The following is a 16,620-nucleotide window of genomic DNA, read 5'->3' as shown; positions in this document are numbered from 1 at the left end:
TAGGAGTTAGAATATGAAGCAGGATAGATGTGGCTCTCCCTCTGCCTCCGAGTTTGTTCCTGAGCCAACCTGGCTGTGAGAATACAGCACAACATTCATTATTCATGAGAGGATCTTATTAGTATTTATTGGTGGTAGTATCACTATTCATGCTGATCTGTTCTCGACAAATCTGCTTTCTATTTATCTTAATGTAATAAAATTTTTGTAGAATAAATGCTTTATATTATTGAAAAAGTTTATATTTACATAATGCCAAGCATAATTTTTTCAAATTACACCATTAAGATAAATAATTTATTGTAATTGATAACAAGTAGGGTTTGTTTAAATCTCACCCCTCATCCAAAGTTATTAGTTACTTTACTGAAAAAGTATATCCAAAGGTTTATGTTTTCAGGCTCAGCAATTTTATCTTGAATCATGATGGCATTAGGATTTTAGCTCAAGGGCTTAATGTGTGCCCACCTTGAGGACTCAGACACATGGATTTTTTGCTGTGGCTTGTGGGGCTGGTCTTTAAGTGTTCTCTCTACACAAGAAAGAGCCTCCAAGTAAAGAAGTCATCCTATGGAAAGATAAAATGAAGGAGTTGTGAGATCTGCCCATAACAATTGATTAGTGGCAGAGCAGAGCGAGAAATTTTGACTATACTACTCAGACTTCTCTGGGAACAGTGGAAGGTATATTTTTCTGGGGTCCACATCACGATGGTGGGAAAAACACAGGCACAGAACGCAGCCCTCAGTTCAGCGGGTGAGGGCACTAGGACAATGGACCCGGGAGACCGATATGTGAGAAGCAGAATCATAGTGGCCCAAGGCAGACAGCCTGACCTTCAGTTCGTCCCAACATGGGTGGAGGGGTGTATTAATTAGATTTTTTATTTTTTGTATATTATGATGTTTTTATATTTTAAAAAATCTTTTTGTCTGAGGACAGACTGGCCCACCTGGAGCTAGCCCGTTCTTAGGAATAGCAAAGCACTCAGAAAAGTGCTTTAGGCCAGGAGCAGTGGCTCATGCCTGTAATCCCAGCACTTTGGGAGGCCAAGGCAGGCGGATCATGAGGTCAAGAGATGGAGACCATCCTGGCCAACATGGTGAAATCCTGTCTCTACTAAAAATACAAAAATTAGCTGGGCATGGTGGGGCACACCTGTAGTTCCAGCTACTTGGGAGGCTGAGGCAGGAGAATCGCTTGAATCTGGGAGGCAGATGTTGCAGTGAGCTGAGATCGTGCCACTGCACTCCAGCCTGGGGACAGAGCGAGACTCCGTCTCAAAAAAAAAAAAAAAAAAAAAAAAAAAAGTGCTTCAATATGAAAACTAGCCAGTTCAGAGCTTTACCTTCTCTATCCTATATATTGCAGGAAGCAATATTCTTCTGTATTAGTAATCCCGGGGCCACATACCAGACAACCAGAAACCACTCTTCTAGCCTAAAGCTTGCTGGAATTATCCAAACTGGCCAACCGTAACTACTGTGACTTGCCTTTCCCAGGGACACCCCAGCAAAGGCTATGGTCCAGGATTGCCCCCTCCCTCCTGCTTCTGTCTCCTGACCAACACTGGTGCTTCCCCCATGGCCCTGAATGGCACACCGTGCCTTGCTTTTCCAGTGAAACTGCAAGCAACAACAAAGTTTTTTGATGGCATTGAGCTCTCCATGCTAACACTCAGTCAGCTTTAGAAATTAGGACTCATACATAGAACAAAGGGGTCCCTGCCCGGGGCCTCCACATGTATCTGCACTTTATGGTAGACCGAATAATAGTCCCTCCTAGGATGTCCACATCCAAATCCCCCAAACTTGTGAATATGTCACCTTGCACAGTAAGAGAGGTTTTGTGAAAGTGATTAGACTAAGGATGTTTAGTTGCTGGGTGATATCGTTTGATTATATGTCCCTGTCAAATCTCATGTTTAAACTGTAAGCCCCAGTATTGGAGGTGGGGCCTGGTGGGAGGACTTTGGGTCATGGGCGTGGGTCCTTCATGGCTTGGCGCTGTCCTGGCAATAGTGAGTTCTCTGGAGATCTGGTTGTTTAAAAGTGTGTGGTGCCTCCCTGACCTCCCACAGCCCCCAACTCTCTCTCTCACTCCTGCTCTCCCCATGTGATGTTCCTGCTCCTGCTTCCACTTAAAAGTCCCTGAAGCTTCCACAGAAGCCGAGCAGATATTGGCATCATGCTGATACAGCCTGCAAAACCCTGAGCCAATTAAACCACTTTGCTGGCCAGGCGTGGTGGCTCATGCCTGTAATCCCAGCACTTTCGGAGGCCGAGGTGGGCAGATTACCTGAGGCCAAGAGTTCGAGTCCAGCCTAGCCAACATGGTGAAACTCTGTCTCTACTAAAAATACAAAAATTCATTGGGCATGGTGGTGGGTGCCTGTAATTCCAGCTACTCCGGAGGCTGAGGCAGGAGACTCACTTGAACCTGGGAGGCAGAGGTTGCAGTGAGCTGAGATCATGCCACGGCACTCCTGCCTGAGCGATAAGAGTAAAATTCTGTCTCAAAAAAATAAAAACACCATTTTGCTCTATAAATTACCCAGTCTCGGGTATTTCTTTATAGCAACACAGAATGACCTAACACAGAGGGAGGGATTATGCTGGATTATCTGGATAAATCAAATAGAATCACAAGAGTCCTTATTAGAGGAAGGCAGGAGGATCAGGGTCTGAATGAGAAGGTGTAAGGTTGCAAGCAGAGGTCAGAGAGGGAGGAGGATGCTAGGCTGCTGACTGAAGGCGGTGGGAGCCAGGGAATGCAGGCAGCCCCTAGAAGCTGGAAGCAGGCAGGGAAATGGATTCTCCCCTACCCCTAGAGCCTTTAGAGGGAAGGCGGGCTTTCTGACACCCCTATTTCAGCCCTGTGAAAATGATTTCGCGTGTCAGACCTCCAGAACTATAAAATAACCCATTTGCAATGTTTTAAACCACTAAGTTTATCGTACTCTCTAGAGAACAATACAAATGAATGGACATTTCATGCTGATGGGACACCTTCCATGTGGCGTCTGATCTGAATGGTGCTCCTGGAGTAGCAGAGTGTGACCTTCTCTCTGGGTTCGGTGTGAGGCAAAGGCCAGGAAAGCTGTGTTGTGAAGGAGTCGAAGAGTCAAGTTATCTCCTCCTTCCTTTGAGTACAAGGGAGGGGCCTCTTTCCCCTACCTGGGCAATCAGGAAGCAGGTGTTGAGTGCTTCCCGAGTATGGAAAACTACACCATTTTCTGCAGCATAGACACACACTGAGTCAAATGAAGGTGAAGCTTCTATTTGATTGAAGAGCCAGGAAAGACACCAGAAGTGGTGCCAGATGGGAAGACAAGAACTAGGGACCTTATGTAATTATTTCCTCCGAGGAGGGGAAACATCTCACAATGTAAATCTTCGGAGAGTGCCTCAGGGGAATAATCTGTCACTCTCAATGTTATCTGTCTCTTCCATTCCTCTCTTCTTTCTCCATTTTCACTTCAAACTCAAGGTCCCTCTCAGTCTGGTGACCCCACAGGTCCCTCAAAAACCCCATTGAGCTATCTGCAAAAGGAGTCCTGACCACCTTCCCCAGGGCAGGATTTGCAAACTGTCATTCTTCAGGTGGTAGCGCATTGCTTTCCTGATCCTATTGCTCCAAGAGAATCAAATGTGGGCTCTTGTCCTCCAAGTGGAGGGGAAGATGGGTGCTTTGTGTCCGCTTTGGTCTCACTGACAACAGGGAATAAGGTCAGCTGACCTCCAAGTGGCTTACGAGCAAATCTACCCCACCTTAAGTTTGTGTTTCTCTGAAACTGTGCTCTATCTGAATTACGTGGGGCAAGATTTTCCCACCACCAGGACTTGGGACTTTATCCCTCAGGTAAATATCACAAAGGTGGACTCTGCTAGGGAGCAAGTAACTCTTTTCCATGACCCTTTGCTAAGGGGCTCCCATATTAGCAGAGAATAATCCAGACACAGCCATGGCTCCATATCCATTGATGCTTTCTGATTCTCAAATTTCTCTCCTGATAGGAGGCCGGGGGTGTCTCAGTACTTCACCCAAAGGAGAAATGACAGAGCACAGAGAGTAAGAATCAGTAGGCTTACCATGGAAGCTAAGGAATGAGAATATGTACTTGCATGAAACAGCCCCAGAAAATGACTTTCTGAACTAGCTGGGAAGAATTTAAAGGAGGCTAAATTTCTTGCAATCCTGCGGCAAGGCCTGAGTCAGAAAAATACTTCTTGTTGCTGTTCCTTCAAAAATGTTTTTCCCCCAGGCTGCTTTATCTGGAGAAACATATGTTAAATATATTATTTTTCATGACAAACTGGTAAATCTAATTGTTTGCAATTTGCTTCTTTTTCATTTGTCCTCAAATTTTTATTCATTGAAACAACATATTATAATAACAGTAAAAGAAATAAAGATGGAGGAAATTACCCAGAAATCTGCCCATGAAAGCAAGTCTTTTGATTTTCCATGTTTTCTCCCAGGAATTATCTATATGTTGGCGATGCTATTCTAATGTTACACTCCAGAATGAAAGATCTGAAAGAAAGATGGAGTCTACTTCTAAAGTTGGGAGACATTGCCACATCATTTCAAATCTTGGGTTTCGGTTACCTCGTATTTAAAATGAGAAAACTGGACTAGTTGACTTTTTAAATGGATCCTTCCAGTTCTAAAATCATTGATACTTTTATATTTACAACAGAATGAGTTGTACTTGTAGGCATCATATATGGGGACTGGACATTTTTGAAAGCTGAGAGAATGGTACTGGCAAGTAAAAATGGCAATTAGCAATGCCACAGACAACAGACAGGAGCAGAAACTGAAACTCAATAGCAATGTTTTGATAAACATACTTTAAAATAACTACTCCTTTTGTTCTAATTCTACAAGTCCCCAAGCTTATTTGCAAAGCTTAAAGTTTTTTGAACTGCAGCTTCTGTCATGAAATATACCTGTTATTAATTACAGAAATATTATATTAATGTCATTAAAGATAAGTGAATGATGTTCTTTTTTTAAGATTTGCTGATTGAATGCTGTACACTTTAGAATGGTGTTAGAGCAAAATAGCTGGTGTCCCAATACTGGACTGCTGTTCAAGGCATGCTTTTATTTTGCCTGTTTTGGCGAATACTTTGAACCAAGATATTCTGGCAATAAGAATGGGATCTTATATTTAAAGAGATAAAAATAAGAGCTGGTACAAATCATTCAAGTGCTTTTGCAGGCAGTGGAGTATGTCCTGTCCCCAACAATTTGAAGAGAACCTATGCTTAAATAAATGATGGCAGACCTATTATAGAGTGCAATACCCATCAGTAAACCTGGTCCTAAATTTCATGTGCTGCAAGACTTCCTATATTGAAGCTGAAAGCATGAACGACACGGAACCAGATAATTATGCTGTTATGTGAATTAAATTATACACAGGAAGTCCTTCCTTTGCCCAGTACTCTGTTAACTGAAATGCGTGTACATCAGAATTATGCCTTTTCTTTGCATGGTTCGCTGTTAATGAAGATTCAGTCTCAGGGACCATAGAATTGTGCAAAGTGAGGATACAGTTCCAATGAACTGTGTAAAGTGAGGATTGTTTGTACTACAATTTGGGCTCTCAAGCTCTATTTCAATCTTATGAACTTGTAGCATTAGTGTAAACACAAGATTTACCAGCATTATTAGTCTTTGTTTTGTTGAGAGATCTATGGTCTGTAACCAGGACTAATGCATGGTAAGGATCAACTTAGTTTTATTACTTAACACTGCTGTCAACATATGAATTTTGGCAATTTATTGGACGTTCTAGTGCTTGTGGAGTTTTGAATGAAGCACTTGAGATTGAGTAAATTTGATTATTATAATAAAATAAGAAATGATATTATACTAAATTGACAATAAACTGTAATTCAAGCACCAACTTGGAGTACAGTGTTGAGAAGCATGCTGAGGTCTCTTCTTGGACTCCATGGGGCAAGTATACCCTAGCCGAGTGGTTATACATCTATTCTCTGGCAATAGATGTATAGCACAGCAAGACTGTGGGAAATGCATGCCACATATTTACCATTCTTTCATAAATAATAAGACTATATGTCCAGGTGTGGTGGCTCACGCCTGTAATCCCAGCACTTTGGGAGGCTGAGGCAGGGGGATCACGAGGTCAGGAGATTGAGACCATCCTGGCTAACACGGTGAAACCCTGTCTCTACTAAAAAATACAAAAATTTAGCCGGGCGTGGTGGCAGGCACCTGTAGTCCCAGCTACTCGGGAGGCTGTGGCAGAAGAACGGCATGAACTCGGGAGGTGGAGCTTGCAGTGAGCCGAGATCGTGCCACTGCACTGCAGCCCGGGGAACAGAGCAAGACTCTGTCTCAAAAATAAAAAAAAAATTTAAAAAATTTTAAAAAGACTATATAATTACATACCATAGTAACACTAAATCAGCTTCTGAGGAACATGCTATATGTAGAGAGTTCTAGTATGATTCAGATCATATTCATTCATATGTTTTGAGATATATCAAACCCTGCTCTTGCTGCAGAGGTTAAGGTGGTACCACGTGTACATTGTTAGAGGGTCACATTTGAATTTAGCACAGTACTCATAGAAGTTGTGGAAAGGCAATGACCATTCTAGGTGTGTTCTATAATTTATTTTCCACAGAACACTTTGCTAAGATTACCATGAACTTTTCTCAGATGTCTCCAGAGCTGCTATCAGTCTGTTTGGTTGAACTCTGATTTCAGTAGCAGGTGCGATGGATAGTTTTATTTCAACGTGGATAACTTCATGCTGCTGATGACCAACCTCAAGCATGCACAGGATATCTTTTCTTGCCCATGAACCTGGTCATCTTTTCTTTGGAGATATCATTTTTTCTCTGACACTGCAGGAGCCTGCTCAGCCAGCTGGCACACAAATACAAGAGTTGGATTAAAGTCATGGGGGAAATCCCTCAACCAACAGGAGACTGGAGTCACTGGGCAAATATGCATGCCTCCCTGATTCAGATAAACAACTTGGAAATTATTTTATAAATTTCTCTTGAAATATCAGTGAAACCGAACCTCAACTGCCTACAGTGATAACCTAAATAATGTGCCATTTTGTCAACTTTTCCTCTTTCCCTATTTCATTCTCCCCTTTCCCTCATTCCTGATTCCTTGGATTACCTTTCACATAAATTATCTGCTCATAACACCTTGTCTCAGACTCTGCTAAAGGGGGACTCAATATCAAACAGTACACTTTAAAATTGCAAATATTGAACAGTTAATGTTGCCGAAAGCAACATTTATAAATGGAAAGTCCCAGATCATGCTTCATGTGGAATATTATACTTTTTATCAATGGAAACAGTGTAAGATCCTGCTAAGAAGGCATAGTTTGAGTCAAAACAGCACATCGACTGCCCATGCCTGCTTGCCATTTCAATACAAATTTAGGAATGACAGAAAAGAGATCCTTTGTTTATGCAGCCATAAAAAGAATGAAATCAGTGTTTTGCAGCAACATAGATGGAGCTGGTGGCCATTATCCTAAGTGAACTAATTCAGAAGCAGAAAATCAAATATTGCATGTTCTCATTTATACATGGGAGCTAAACAATGGGTATATATGGACATAAAAATGAAAATAATAGACACTAGGGACACCAAAAGATGTAGGGAGGGAGGAGGTTGAGGATTGAAAGATTATCTATTGAATAAAATGTTCAATATTTGGGTAATGGGTACACTAGAAGCCCAATTACCACATACACCCTTGTAAAAAACATGTACATGTACCCCTCATTGAATCAATCTTTGATCAACAGAGATAGACAAGTGTGACAGCACCAAAGCCAATAGCATATGCTAAAGGTCAGGGGGCTTCCATAGCGCTAAGCCCAGAGGTGGGAGGGACAAAGAGTAGGAAGGGAAAAGACAGCGATTCTCTGTGCGACGGTTTTGGTAAACCACAGGAGCAGCTGAGAAGTCTGGCCCTTGTCCCTCTCCTCCCCTATCATTAGTTTATATCTAACGTTATGGTAGACACAAGGATTCTAGAGCAGTTACTAGGGCACTAGATCCAGAGAATTCGAGCAATGTCGACATGTCTGAGGATACCCATAGAAGATGGAGACCATCTACGCCAGACAAAAAGGTACTGGCACAACCAAGCACAATAAGATCCTCCTTCTTAGCAGGATCTTACATTGTTTCTGTTGATAAAAAGCAAAATATGACTCGCTGCCGCCACCCCACACACCATGTCGCCCTGCCGCTCCAAGCCCAGCTCCACTGCCCATTGCAACGGAAGAAGAGATCACCGCACTCCTCATTGACAAGGGCTCTAGCATGTGCAAAGCTGGCTTTGCTGGGGGAGCTGTTTTCCCCTCCATCGTCTGGCGCCCCCGATACCAGCACATGATGGTGGGCATGGGCGAGAAGGACTCCTACGTGAGTGACAAAGCCCAGAGCAAGCGCAGCATCCTGACCCTGAAGTACCCCATTGAGCATGGCATGGTCACTAACTGGGACGACATGGAGAAGAGCTGGCCCCACACCTTCTACAAGGAGCTGTGCATGGCCCCGGAGGAGCACACGGTGCTGCTGACTGAGGCCCCTCTGAACCCCAAGGCCAACAGAGAAGATGACCCAGATCATGTCTGAGACCTTCAACACCCCAGCCATATACGTGGCCACCCAGGCCGGTGCTGTCCCTCTACACCTCCGGGCACGTCACTGGCATTGTCAGGAACTCTGGAGATGGGGTCACCCACACGGTGCTCATCTACAAGGGCTATGCTGTCCCCCATGCCATCCTGCCTCTGGACCTAGCTGGCCGAGACCTGACCCACTACCTCGTGAAGATCCTCACCAAGCACGGTTACAGCTTCGCCACCACTGCCAAGGGGGAGATCATGTATGACAGCAAGTAGAAGCTGTGCCACCGCAACCTGGACTTAGAGCAGGATATGGCCACCACCGCATACTCCACCTCCCTGGAGAAGAGCTACAAGCTGCCTGATGGCCAGGTCATCACCATTGGCACCGAGCAGTTCCAGTGTCTGGAGGTGCTGTTCCAGCCTTCCTTCCTGGGCAGGGAATCTTGCTGCATCAGGAGACCACCTTCAACTCCATCATGAAGTGTGACATGGACATCCCCAAGACCTGGATGCCAACATGGTGCTGTCCAGCAGCACCACAGTGTACGTGGGTATCGCCCACAGTATGCAGAAGGAGATCATCGCCCTGGCACCCAGCACCATGAAGATCAAGATCATCGCACCTCCAGAGTGCAAGTACTCGGTGTGAATCGGCAGCTCCATCCTGGCCTCACTGTCCACCTTTCCAGCAGATGTGGATTAGCAAGCAGGAGTATGACAAGTCAGTACCCCCACGCCCCCATCGTCCACCACAAATGCTTCTAAATGGACAGCGAGCGATTCGTAGCATTTGCTGCAAGGGTTAATTCAAAAGTATAAATTTGCCCCTGGCAAATGCGTACACCTCATGCTAGCCTCGCAAAACTGGAATAAGCCTTCTGAAAGAAATTTGTCCTTGAAGCTCGTATTTGCTATCAGCAGTGGATTGTAGAACTTGATGCTGATTTTGACCTTGTATTCAAGTTTACTGTTCCCCTTAGTATTTGTTTAATACCCTGTACATATCTTTGATTTCTTTTTTTTTTAATTATTATCCTTTAGGTTTTAGGGTACATGTGCACAATGTGCAGGTGTGTTACATATGTATCCATGTGCCATGTTGGTTTTCTGCACCCATTAACTCGTCATTTAGCATTAGGTATATCTCCTAATGCTGTCCCTCCCCCCTCCCCCCTCCCCCCACCCCACAACAGTCCCCGGAGTGTGATGTTCCCCTTCCTGTGTCCATGAGTTCTCATTGTTCAATTCCCACCTATGAGTGAGAACATGCGGTGTTTGGTTTTTTGTCCTTGCGATAGTTTACTGAGAGTGATGTTTTCCAGTTTCATCCATGTCCCTACAAAGGACATGAACTCATCATGATGAGTTCATATCTTTGATTTCAACCCTTAGTACATGTGGCTTGGTCACTTCGTGGCTGAGGTAAGAACGTGTTTGTGGAAGACAAGTCTGTGGCTTGGTGAGTCTGCGTGGCCAGCAGGCTCTGATCTGTGTAGGGTATTAATGTGTCGGGGCTGAGTGTTCTGGGATTTCTCTAGAGGCTGCCAAGGGCTCCTGAGCCAGTGGTTTCTGTCCTGCCGGTCTGTCAGGGTTGGAAAAGTCCAAGCCATAGGGCCCAGTTTCCTTTCTTAGCTGACATTTTCCTGCAAGAACACTGTGGCCTGTTACTTGCCTTGAGTTGGAAGCAGTTTGCATTGTACCTGTAAATGTATTCATCCTTTAATTTACATAAGGTTTTTTTTTTTTTTTTTGTACACAATTCTCGATTCTTTAAAGAGATGACAACAAATTTTGGTTTTCTACTGTTACGTGAGAACATTAGGCCCCAGCAACGCATCATCGTGTAAGGAAAAATAAAAGTGCTGCCATTAAAAAAAAAAAAGTAGAATATTCTCCACAAGGTATAGAATGTGACTGTCTATTTATTAATGTTGCTTTCCACCATGTTAACTATATGATACTTGCAATTGTAAACAGTATTGTCTGATTTCAAGTTCCCCTATAACAGAGCCTGAGACAAGGAGTTATTAGCAGTTAATTTATTTGGAAGATAATCCCCAGAATCAGGAGTGACAGTGAAGGGATAATGAAATAGGGAAGGATGAAAACTTGACCAAAGGGTACATTGTTCAGGTCATCATTGTAGGCAGTGGGGATTTGATTTCACTGACATTTCAAGACAACTGTATAAAATACCTCCTGAGTCGCTTATGAGGAGAGGCATGCGAATTTGGCCAATGACTCCAGTCTCCTGCTGGTTGAGGGATTTCCCTCAGGGACAAGGAACTGGCACAACCAAGCAGAAATGTTATAGGAGTTACTCATCCCACAACAAATGTTGGCAGCAGTTCCCAAGCATATCCATAGACAGGGTGGAGAGAATCTCAAAAATAAAGCATATAACTAAGAATTGCCAAATATTTTAGTCTGTTAGTATAATGAGTCATTAAACTCAGCAAAGGGAAGAACACCCAAGGAAGTAGAATTATTAGCAAATAGAAGAGTATATGAAAGAAATAGAATCATATAATAATTTAGCATGTGACAAATATGGTATTCAATTTACGTGATGAATAGATGGAATACTCAATAAATAAGAAAATGTTGGCCGGATGCGGTGGCTCATGCCTGTAATCCCAGCACTTTGGGAGGCCGAGGTGGGTGGATCACCTGAGGTCAGGAGTTTGAGACCAGCCTGGCCAAGATGGTGAAACCTCATCTCTATTTTAAAAAATACAAAAATTAGCCAGGCATGGTGGCTTACATCTGTAGTCCCAGCTACTTGAGAGGCTGAGGCAGGAGAATCCCTTGAACCCAGGAGGCAGAGGTTGCAGTGAGCCAAGATCAAACCACTGCACTACAGCCTGGGTGACAGAGCAAGACTCTATCATAAAAGCAAAAAAGAACAAGAAAGAAAGAAATTGTTATTGGGCTTGCTTCTTCACTCTTTACAACAAAAATAAATTACATGTGAAATAAACTATTAGAAGAAAAGACGGTTAAATATTTTTCCAGTTTTGGCATGAGACATACCTTTCTTAAAGTGACAAAATCCTAAAAACTATAGAAAGAAGTATTAAATAACTCTACTGCAGTAAAATTAAAAACAGAGTGAAAAGATATGCAAAAGTGGGAAAATATTATGACACATCTGGCGGAAAAAGAGCTAATCATTTTAAACATGACTACAAATCAGTGAGAAATGACTAGTCATCCAACAGACAAATGGGCAGAGAATACTGAAAATTTATATAAAAACTTAAATGACTTATAAACAAGGGGAAAACAGCCATAAACTTTAAAATCCTCATTCATAAACACCGAAAAGCAAAATAAACAATGAGCCACAATTTCATTTTTTAGATAACTTTTTAATTTTAATTCAATTTATTTTCTTTATAATTTCAACTTCTATTGTAGATTCAGGGATTACATGTGCAGTCTTATTACCTAGGTGTATTGCTTGATGCTGAGGTTTGGGGCACGATTGAGCCCATCACCAGGCACTGAACATAAAACTCAACAGTTAGTTTTTCAACACTTACACCCCTTCCCCATCTAGTATTCCCCAGTGTGTATTGTTGCCATCCTTATTGCTGTTAGTACCCATTGTTTAGATCCCACTTATAAGAGATAACATGTGATATGTGGTTTTCTGTTCCTACATTAATTAGTTTAGGATTATGGCCTCCAACTGCATCCATGTTGCTGCAAGAATATGATTTTATTTCTTTTTTTTGAGACAGAGTCTCGCTGTCGCCCAGGCTGGAGTGCAATGGTGCCATCTCGGCTCACTGCGGGCTCCGCCTCCCAGGGTTCACGCCATTCTCCTGCCTCAGCCTCCCGAGTAGCTGGGACTACAGGTGCCCACCACCTCACCCGGCTAATTTTTTGTATTTTTTTAGTAGAGACGGGGTTTCACTGTGTTAGTCAGTATGGTCTCGATCTCCTGACCTCGTGATCCGCCCGCCTCGGCCTCCCAAAGTGCTGGGATTACAGGCGTGAGCCACCGCGCCCAGCCGATTTTATTTCTTTTTATGGCTGTATAGGATTCCATCGTGTGTATGTTCCACATCTTCTTTATCCACTCCACCATTAATGGACACCCAGGTTGATTTCATGTCTTTGCTACTGTGAACAGTGCTGTAATTCACATACAAGTGCATCTATTGAAAATGGGGTATTCGTCTCCTCAAGTATTTATGCTTTTTGTGTTACGAATAATCCAATTACACTGTTTTAGTTATTTTTAAATGTACAATTATTATTGACTTTAGTTACCCTGTTGTGCTATCAAATAACAGTTCTTATTCATTCTTTCTAATTGTTTTTTTTGTACTCATTAACCATCCCAGCCTCTCCCTGAGCCTCCCACTACCCTTCTCAGCCTCTGATAACTATCTTTCTACTGTCTATTTTCATCCATTAAATTGTTTTGATTTTTCAATCCCACAAATAAGTGACAACATGTAATGTTTGTATTTCTGTGCCTGGCTTATTTCACATAACATAATGATCTCCAATTCCATCCATATTGTTCCAAATTACGGATTCTCATCTTTCTTATGGCTGAATAGTACTCTATTGTGTATATGTACCATGTTTTCTTTATCCATTCATCTGTGATTGGGCAGTTAGGTTGCTTCCAAATCTTAGCTGTTGTAAACAGTATTGTAACAAACATAAGAGCACAGATATCTCTTCAATATACTGATTTCTTTTCTTTTGGGTATATAATCAGCAGTGAGATTGCTAGATCATATGGTAGCTGAATTTTTACTTTTTGAAGAACCTCCAAACTGTTCTCCTCAGTGGTTTGACTAATTTACATTCTTGCCAACAGTGCACAAGGGTTCCCTTTTCTCCATATCCTTATCAGAACTTGTTATTGCCTGTCTTTGGATATAAACCATTTTAACTGAGTTGAGATGATATTTCATTGTAGTTTTGATTTGCATTTCTCTGATGACCAGTGATATTCAGTACCTGTTTATGTCTCTGTTTACCATTTGTATGTCTTCTTTTATGAAATGTCTGTTCAAATATTTTGCCCATCTTTTAATTGGATTATTAGCTTTTTCCCTGTGGAGTTGTTTGAGTTCCTTATTTATTCTGGTTATTACTGTCCTGTCAGATGGGTAGTTTGAAGATATTTTTCTCCCATTCTGTGAGTTGTCTCTTCACTTTGTTGATTGTATCATTTGCTTTGCAGAAACTTTTAATTTGATGTGATGACAATTGCTCATATTTGTTTTGGTTGTCTGTGCTTGTGGGGTATTGCTCAATAAATTTTTGCCTAGACCAATGTCCTGGAGATTCTCCCCAAAATTTTCTTGTAGTAGTTTCATGGCTTGAGGTTACAGATTTAAGACCTTAATCCATTTTGATCTGATTTTTGTATATGGCTACAGATAGTGGTCCAGTTTCATTCTTCTGCATTTGGATATCCTATTTTCCTGGCACCATTTATTGAAGACCTGTCTTTTCCCCACTGTATGTTTGTGGCACCTTTGTCAAAAACAAGTTCACTATAAATGTGTGGATTTGGTTCTGTATTCTCTATTCTGGTCTGTTTGTCTATATGTCTATTTTTATGCCAGTGCCATGTTGTTTTGGTTACTATAGCTCTGTAGCATAATTTTAAGTAATGTGATTTCTCCAGTTTCGTTCTTTTTGTTTAGAGTAACTTTGGCTATTCTGGGTCATTTGTGGTTCCACGTAAGTTTTAGGATTGTTTTTTCTATTTCTATGAGGAATGTCATTGGTATTTTGGTAGGGATCACACTGGATCTGTAGATTGCTTTGCGTAGTATGGACATTTTACCAATATCGATTCTTCCAATCCACGAACATGGAATATTTTTTCTATTTCTTTTTTTTTTTTTTGGTGTCCTCTTTAATTTCTTTCATCAGTGTTTTATAGTTTTCCTACAAAGATCTTTCACTTGTTTGGTCAAGCTAATTCTTAGGTATTCAATTTTGTGTGTGGCTATTGTAAATGGGATTACTTTTTTGTTTTTTTCACATTGTTCACTGTTGTCATATAGAAATGCTACTGATTTTTGGATGTTGATTTTGTATCCCTTAACTTTACTGAATTTGGTTATCAGTTCTCACAGTTTTGTTTGTGTGTGTGGAGTCTTTAGGTTTTTCCAAATACAAGATTATATCATATGCAAATAATGATAATTTGACTTCTTCCATTCCAATTTGGATGCCCTTTATATCTTTCCATTCTCTGATTTCTCTAGCTAGGACTTCCTGTACTATGTTCAATATCAGTGGTGAAAGTGGCATTCTTGTCATGTTCCAGATCTTAGAGGAAAGACTTTTAGTTGTTTTGCATTCAATGAGATATTAGCTGTGAGTCTGTCATATATAGCTGTTATTATGTTGAGTCATGTTCCTTCTTTTTTTAAATATTTTATTTTAAGTTCCAGGATACATGTGCAGGATGTGCAGGTTTGTTACACAGGTAAATGTGTGCCATGGTGGTTTGCGGCACCTATCAACTCAATTACCTAGGTATTAAGCCCCATATGCACTAGCTATTTTTCCTGATGCTCTCCCTCCCCCTGCCCGTAACCACTCCCAACAGACCCTAATGTGTGTTTTTCCCCTCCCTGTGTCCATGTGTTCTCATTGTTCAGTTCCCACGTCTAAGTGAGAACATGTGATGCTTGGTTTTCTGTTCCTGCATTAGTTTGCTGAAGAAAATGGCTTTGAGCTCCATCCATGTTCCTCCAAAGGATATTACCTCATTCCTTTTTATGGCTGCATAGTATTCCATGGTGTCTATGTACCACATTTTCTTTGAGAGTTTTTATCATGAAGGGATGTTGGCTTTTATCAAATGCTTTTTCAGTGTCAATTAAAATGATCATATGGTTTTTATCCTTCATTCTGTTGATATGATATATCACATTGATTGATTTGCATATGTTGAATCATCCTTGCATTCCAGGGGTAAATTCTACTTAGTCATGAGTCATCTTGTCATCTTTCTAATATATTGTTAAATTCAGTTTACTAGTATTTTGTATTAATATTCATCAGAGACATTGGCATATAGTTTTCTTTTTTTGATGTGTTTTTGTCTCATTTTTGTATTAGGGTAATACCAGCCTTGTTGAATGAGCTTGAAAGTATTCCTTCCTCTTCTATTTTTCAGAATAGTTTGAGTAGGACTAGTATTAGTTCTTCTTAAAATGTTTGGTATAATTTAGCAGTGAAGCCTTCTGGTCCCGGGCTTTCCTTTAGCAGGAAACTTTTTATTACAGCTTTGATCTCGTTACTTGTTATTGGTCTTTTCAGGTTTTGGACTTCTTCATGGTTCAATCTTGGTAAGCTGTATGTGTCTGGGATTTAGTCCATTTCTTCTAGGTTTTCCAATTTATTGGCATATAGTTGCTCATAGTAGCCTCTAATGACATTTTAAATAACTTTAGTATTAGTTGTAAAGTTTTATTTTCCATTTCTGATTTTATTTATTTGGATCTTCCCTCTTCTTAGTTAGACTGACTAAAAGTTTATCAATTTTAAGTTTTCAAAGAATTAACTTTTTGTTTTACTGATTTTTTTCATTTCAATTTGATTTATTTCTTGTCTGATCTTTATTATTTCTTTTCTTCTACTAATTTCGGGTTTGATTTGCTACTGCTTTTCTAGCTTTTTAAGGTGCGTTGTTTGATTGTTTACTTGGAGTTTAAGGTCAATGTTTCTTTTTTGATTTTCTGTCTGGAATATCTATCCAATGCTGAAAGTGGGGATGCAAAGTCTCCAGCTAGTATTGTATTGCGGCCTGTATCAGCCCATTCTCATGCTGCTATGAAGAAATACCCAAAGCTAGGTAATTTATAAAGGAAAGAGGTTTAATTGATTCACAGTTCTGCATGGCTGGGGAGGCCTCAGGAAACTTATAGTTATGATGAAAGGGGAAGCAAACATGGTCTTCTTCACAGGGCAG

General features: G+C 41.2%; 1 pseudogene; it reads left to right on the top strand.

Moving 5' to 3' along the window:
- Positions 1–8,121: 8,121 nt before the first annotated feature.
- Positions 8,122–9,332, top strand: LOC129464704 (uncharacterized; annotated as a pseudogene).
- The last annotated feature ends 7,288 nt before the right edge of the window (positions 9,333–16,620 follow it).

This window comes from Symphalangus syndactylus, chromosome 16 (assembly GCF_028878055.3).
Source record: "Symphalangus syndactylus isolate Jambi chromosome 16, NHGRI_mSymSyn1-v2.1_pri, whole genome shotgun sequence".
NCBI lineage: Eukaryota > Metazoa > Chordata > Mammalia > Primates > Hylobatidae > Symphalangus > Symphalangus syndactylus.
This window is presented reverse-complemented; position numbering and strand designations above follow the sequence as displayed.